This window comes from Oculina patagonica, chromosome 4, assembly GCF_052425735.1.
Source record: "Oculina patagonica isolate OP01 chromosome 4, crgOcupat, whole genome shotgun sequence".
Classification (NCBI taxonomy): domain Eukaryota; kingdom Metazoa; phylum Cnidaria; class Anthozoa; order Scleractinia; family Oculinidae; genus Oculina; species Oculina patagonica.
The window spans coordinates 32,803,962-32,811,078 of NC_135761.1; the positions used below are offsets into that span (position 1 = coordinate 32,803,962).

At 41.1% G+C, this 7,117-nt stretch overlaps 1 protein-coding gene across 1 annotated transcript in view; it reads left to right on the forward strand.

The window, feature by feature from the left end:
* LOC144652173 (uncharacterized) overlaps positions 1-4,906 on the forward strand; it is a 279,392-nt gene extending 274,486 nt beyond the window's left edge. The window contains exon 2 of the mRNA XM_078512187.1: positions 4,895-4,906. The gene's annotated coding sequence lies outside the window, so the exon portion shown is untranslated. The remainder of the gene's footprint in view (positions 1-4,894) is intronic.
* The last annotated feature ends 2,211 nt before the right edge of the window (positions 4,907-7,117 follow it).

Genomic DNA, 7,117 nt, shown 5'->3' on the forward strand with positions numbered 1-7,117 from the left:
TTGTTTGGTTGCCTGGTGTTGAATGAACTTCCTTTACATGCGGGCTTGAGATCTGCCGGCGGTACAGAACGTATTTCATTAGGGAATCGACGAAAAATGTCATAATTTGCAAAAGCGTTCGGCCTGACTCCACACAAACTTTGCGTTACCACATACCAGTGCTTTGCTGGGTCGAGATTGCATCCCGTAACTCTTGAAAGCGACCAAGGAAGATCACCCGATCGACCGGAGTCGTCGGAGTCCATGGCGAAATCGCGCCAAATGATCGAAGATTCATTGTGTTTTTCAAATCAAATTTCGCGCTCAGATAAAGTATTAACAATATGGTGAACGATTAACTTTTTGGGATTCTCTTCGACCAACAACAACAATGAAAACCCGCAGGACGTTCGCCGCAAAATCAAAGCAGCGGTCAACTAGTAAACATTGCGCAATTCCCAAAGGCAAGTGATCTGGGTTCTATTGGCCACGTCACAATATTAAGAGAATGTCTCCTTTAGATCCACAAACTTAATTTGGCTCAGTAAATAGAATTCGCTCAAAATCCCTCCAGTAATTTCTTATTATAAGTAAGTAACAAATATGGAATTAGACTGGAGAAAAATTGTTTTCTTTATGAAATCTGGATGAAAACCTTTTACACCTTCTGGTGGCCTCGATGGCCATTGGCCGGATCGTGAAATTTGGTAAAGTCCAACCATTCGCCCTAATACAAATATTGCAGCTACATCGCTTAAATACCGATACTTGTGAACAACAAGCCTTGGCCTTTTAAACTGGATGAACCGCATTGAACAACTTTGCTTATCAAGGAAGAGACGAGGATCTAAAGTTTGGCTATTTTGGATGTTAAAGGCCAGCTCAAATTTTCCTTAACTTTATGTAGTAAAATATCAAAAGTGGCTCGTACTCACAAGTTAAACTGCATATCAGCGGCAAGCTCCATCCTTCCGCTCTGAGAATATGTAAAAATATTTGGCCGTTCTCTACTCCTTCGGTTGTTGACAAGGGGCGAAACAAGTGCTACTCGGCGGATTTCGTCATGTTGTCATCTTAACAATTCGAACCAACTTCAGTACCAAAAAGACGAGAATTTTGTTAAATCACTAGTACATTTATCTCGCAGTGAACGAAGAAATCACCTTGCAATCCGCTTTTATCTGAACGGAAATTATCACGTCGAGATAGTCCATTTTACAGCAACTTTTACAGCAACATATCGATCTTCTACTGTCAGCCATCTTGGTTTTAACATCCGCTGACCAGTTTAGTCGGTCAGTATAAAACATGGACTGCGGACTACGGACTACGGACTACGGACTGGGTATAAAACACGGACTACGGTATAAAATGCAGACTAAGCATGCAAAATGCTGCCAAACGTGACCTGATGTTAAAAATAACTAGAAGCAAGGCTGAATAAACTGAGCATCAAAGTTGACTCACCTTCTCGCCTAGCTCGATAAAGTTAGCCTTTTTCCTACAGAAAGCCTGCTCGTAGATTACAGCAAAGTACTGTCAAAACACATTAAAATCCCTTCAATTGTGAAGAACTTAAAATTTGTGTTTGTTTCATTCGCTTTAGTCTTTGATTCTTGGATCGGAGTTGCAGTGGAGACTCGACTCAAAACTTAATATAATGTTGTCGATTTCATTACAGATAACTCGAACCTCCTGCTAAACTCGAACTTTCTCCGATCCTCCAGGTGTTTTTTCCCTAATAATTTAGTACCCTTGCTAACTCGAACTCCCAATATCTAAAACGTTTTTCGATCTCCTTTGAAGGTTCGAGTTAGTTATCGTTATTCAACTGCATATCTGGCCAGCCTCAAGCGGCAGGCACGTGGGAGTTTGATAAACAACCCTAATTTGCATGACAATGAAAACCGGGTTGCCAGTAGAATTTTTTAACTTCTTCAGTACTTGAAATTTCGTACCTCTTTTTTGGTATTACAGAAGTCCGAGGGGTGTTAAATAAGCGAATGGCGAAACGTTAAAACAAACCGTGTGTTAGTGTAGCGAAAACAAGCAAAATTCGGCAAAATTCGTACGTGTCTGCCACGTGAAGCCAGACGATAATCCTCTCAACATTCGAGTTTGGAACCGGAGTTTTGAATCGCAAAATCGAGCTGCCGTTTTCAGTCTGTGTCCGAGCCAAGTGGCCCATACAGCCGGAGCTTATCCCGGTTTCCGTAGCATTAAGCGACTAGGAGTGTTGCTACTCCCCCTGGATGGGATACTAGTCCACCGCAGGGTTACCCCCCAGCAGTAAATTCGCCGGTACCCATTTATACACCTGGGTGGAGAGAGGCACTGTGAGAGTATTGCATGCAGCCTCTTTTCGATTCTTGTTTCAAGTTTATCCGTGGCTCCACCCGATTTTTTTTTTATTTTCCTTGAAATTTAAAACTAAACGTTTTGAGCTCATTTGCATAAATTCATAAAAGTTGTTCTGCAATGTTCCCTTTCGTAAGCGGTCAACTAGATTTTTCAGGGGCTGTCCGTCGCTATTTTGTGCAGGCCTTTATCAAATATTTATTACCCATAAGGCAAATTGAAGAAAAAGTCACGCGATTTCCAGGTTCCCTAAAACTAGCATCCCACGCAGTCCTTTTTTACTGACAAAAGAAAAAATGCGGCGGTTTAAGGCTTGAAAAAATTAATTGTAATATCCTAGACATGGGTGGATCTAGTGGCGTTAGATTGGGTGGCTAGCCACCCCGTTGATCCAAAAATTAACAGAAAAACATGAAAAATATAAAGAGAGTGAAACTCGATAAGGTGTTTATAAGGTGAAGGGATATTTTGCTCAGTATCAGTACAAGTGTCCTAGGTTGAACGCCCGTCTATTGTGAGTTAAAGCAAAGCATTGTCCGTCCGTGGCATCTTCTGAATGAACGTTCTTAAGACAGAAAAGTTCAAGCTTAGTTTGGTTAAGGAACAAGGACGAACTCTCTTTGTCATAAACGATAATAACCAGCCGTTTAGTTTTTCGGAAGTGCTCACAGTCGGCATCAAAGGACTCAATCGCATGGGAGGCTAAAGAGGGAAGTGTTTCTGTTTCCTCTTTAAATGCCTGTCAAGTCTGCCCTTTCCCCTAAATCTGGATGTGATGTTACAACCAGACAAAGCGTGGAACAAGGCAGAGAGCTTTCTAGGTACAGATGGAGAAATCGTAACTGGTTGTGTACTTTTACCTGGTTGGTTCTCAGTTGGAAACTGGAGGAGACTGATGCCGGTAACAAGAAAAGAGCCGCTTTTTGAAGGCTTTCTAAGGCACCAACAGTGAACAGACCTTTCGCAGGCAAGGGGTACAACTCCATCCTCGTCAAAGTGCTCGCACTCTTCAAGCTGTGTGACCCTGACATAGGAAATAGAAATTTCCAGCTGGTGTAAATGCTGGATGATCCGCTTGCATCTCGTCAATCTATGCATGTTCAGGTCAATGTAGACAGGCAGAGGCGGTTCACGCTCCCTAAAGTGCCTTGTTTCTGTATCGGATTCCTTTGATTTTTTTCTATGTGTTGTAGACAATAGGCTGATCAACGGTAAGGCATGCTTTGGACTCGTGCTTATCTTTCTTTTTCAAACCGTCTCCATTGAAAATTAAGAACATTAAGGTTTTGAGGCTAGATGGTAACGACGCTTCTTGACTATTCTCTGGAAACGATCCATAAATTTATATGCCTCGTTGCTGAAAATGTATTTTCTTATTATTGAAGCTGCCGTAGCTTGACCAAAACCTTATGCGACCTCTGTGTAATCTCGTTTCTTCAAGGCTTCTTTAAGCATGTTCCGCTTCCCTGGGCGGCCACAAACTACAAGCGCATAATTACCATAATAAACATTTTAGATTACTGCATCTAAAAATTGAAATTTTAGCGAAACCTTCAACAATGTCTTCAATTTATATATATTTTTACAACATTTAAGCATAGAACTGCAAATTACTTACGGAGTAGAGGAATATTTGCTTCTGTCCAACTGTCATTGCATCAATTCAAAATGGCGTGGTAGCGGTGCTTGAGAGTTTGTTCGTGGTAAAAAACGTTTAGCAAATTTTGCAAATTGCAAGAAAAAATTCAGGTGGAGCCACGGATAAAATTATTTAATAGTCATTAAAGAATCATTCTGCAAAGTTTGGTGCTTTTATCAACCATGTAACGATTTCTCCAAACATTTGCGCTAAGCGACCTGACTATACGTTTTCGACAGTAAAAGGTAGCTTTTCACGTTGGTGATTTCCCTCAAGGTTTCTTCTCTTTTATTTTTTATTTTTTTTAGTTATCTCACGTTTTGACGCTATAGATATCCGAAGTAGTTATTTGTCTAGACGCAGAGAAAAAATTCAAGTTGAAAGAGTGCAGATTGAGCATTGCGTCTTCTTTTGAAAACCAAGCACTTGTTTATGTCGCAAATCCAATATGGCGGCGGAAAGCTCGCAAGTAAATTCTCGGAATCTCACCGTATATTTCTCAGAAAAGATCCAGTGGAACGGACGAATGTTTTGAAGGCGAACCAGTCAAATTTCAAGAACGATGAGAGCGTTAATTAAGGTAAGCCTCTTCTTTCACAGATACCGAGCAGAGCATTTTTGAGAGAATGCAGTGCCGTAGCAAGGGTAAAATAACTGGGGGGCACGCGAGGGCCGTAGGCGCGAGCCGCTAAGGGGGTGTGGGGGAATGCACCCCCCCCCCCCCCAGAAAATTTTGAAATCTAGAGGCTTGGAAATGCTATTTCCAGCGTTCTCCAAGAGCTATTTGGGATTTACGCAAATCGCGAATTATTTTCTTCCTACACTGTCTCAGCAAACCAATGCACATTGAAGGGAGTATAACACTTGCAACGTCAATTACAAAATAGAAAACCGACTGTCTCTGTATCTTGAAACCAGCAAATGTTTCACTTTTCAGAGTCATCATAGTGAGTTCGTAGTTATCAAACTGTCTGAGTTGCCTTAGAGACAAACGTAGACTTCATCGGCAGGTCGTTTTTTGAAAACTTCCCAAAGTTTAGTTCGTTTAGTTTATTTTTTAGCTGTGTAATATTGTTGTGCCTCACCCTACGTACGTTAAAAAATGAAAAGAAGTACAAATGTTATTGTTTCAAACCTTTTGGGAGATAAAATTCTATTTTCAACATTTCATACGGGTCTGTTTTTACTTTTTGGGAAAAAAACTGGGGGGGGGCACGACCCCCCCCCCCCGGCCCCTCCCCTTGCTACGGCACTGGAATTATATTTATCATGAAAGAAAAAATAAATTTTGATTTCGCTGTGAATCTTGACGAGCAGTTTGTGTGCTTTTCTTCGTGCCGCCTTCAACAACCGTCGATAAAAAAGTCGTTATTTCTAGCCGTGGTTTGCATTTAAACGTATTTTATATGCTCAGTCCGAATTTTATACCGTAGTCCGTATTCTATACCCAGTCCGCAGTTTGAGTCCGCATTTGTGTTTATACCCAGCCCGTAGTCCGCAGTCCGCAGTCCGCAGTCCGTGGCAAAATCCGTGGTGTTTTATACTGACCGACTAAACTGGTCAGCGGATGTTAAAACCAAGATGGCTGACAGTAGAAGATCGATATGTTGCTGTAAAAGTTGCTGTAAAATGGACTATCTCGACCACAGGCAGACCACCCTATGTGTTCGTGGTTAATAATTGTTGACATAAGGTTATGTTGAAATCAATGGCGCATATAGAAGATATATAGAGAAACATTACGTCGGCTTCGATTTACTACAAAATATAAAATTTACTCTAAATGATTCGATAAAAGTTAAGATGAAATGCTGAATGTGTCTTGTGTCGTGTTTTTTTGCCGCCCCGAGCCCTTTAAGACGTTTATTTTGCGCGATCATTTAGCGACCGTTGGAAGAGAGAGTGAAAAGAGAACAAGGCAGGCAGCTTTACCGCCGGCGGTCGCGACCTTGTCTAATTCAAGCTGGAACTGACGCTAAACCATCAAAATTCTCGCCTCGAAAACACCGGCATCCGATCGACTAGATATTTCTCTGTCCTTGTGCCGAATTAGAGCTTCACACTTCCAATATTTTTCGAGAAAAGCGATCCCGAAGTCTCAAAAGTAGCTTTCTCCATATGATCAGTGCAAAATTCTGGATCAAAGGAATTTGAAACATGCGAATAACAAAAGAAAATTTGACACATCTGTCAAACATCAAACCCACGTGCTCTAATTTTCTTTTGTTATTTTATTTGATGTTTGACAGATGTGTCAAATTTTCTTTTGTTATTCGCATGTTTCAAATTCCTTTGATCCAGAATTTTGCACTGATCATATGGAGAAAGCTACTTTTGAGACTTCGGGACCGCTTTTCTCGAAAAATATTGGAAGTGTGAAGCTCTAATTCGGCACAAGGACAGAGAAATATCTAGTCGATCGGATGCCGGTGTTTTCGAGGCGAGAATTTTGATGGTTTAGCGTCAGTTCCAGCTTGAATTAGACAAGGTCGCGACCGCCGGCGGTAAAGCTGCCTGCCTTGTTCTCTTTTCACTCTCTCTTCCAACGGTCGCTAAATGATCGCGCAAAATAAACGTCTTAAAGGGCTCGGGGCGGCAAAAAAACACGACACAAGACACATTCAGCATTTCATCTTAACTTTTATCGAATCATTTAGAGTAAATTTTATATTTTGTAGTAAATCGAAGCCGACGTAATGTTTCTCTATATATCTTCTATATGCGCCATTGATTTCAACATAACCTTATGTCAACAATTATTAACCACGAACACATAGGGTGGTCTGCCTGTGTCTCGACGTGATAATTTCCGTTCAGATAAAAGCGGATTGCAAGGTGATTTCTTCCTTCGCTGCGAGATAAATGTACTAGTGATCGAACAAAATTCTCCTCTTTTTGGTACTGAAGTTGGTTCGAATTGTTATGATGACAACATGGCGAAATCCGCCGAGTAGCACTTGTTTCGCCCCTTGTCAATAACCGAAGGAGTAGAGAACGGCCAAATATTTTTACATATTCTCAGAGCGGAAGGATGGAGCTTGCCGCTGATATGCAGTTTAACTTGTGAGTACGAGCCACTTTTGATATTTTACTACATAAAGTTAAGGAAAATTTGAGCTGGCCTTTAACATCCAAAATAGC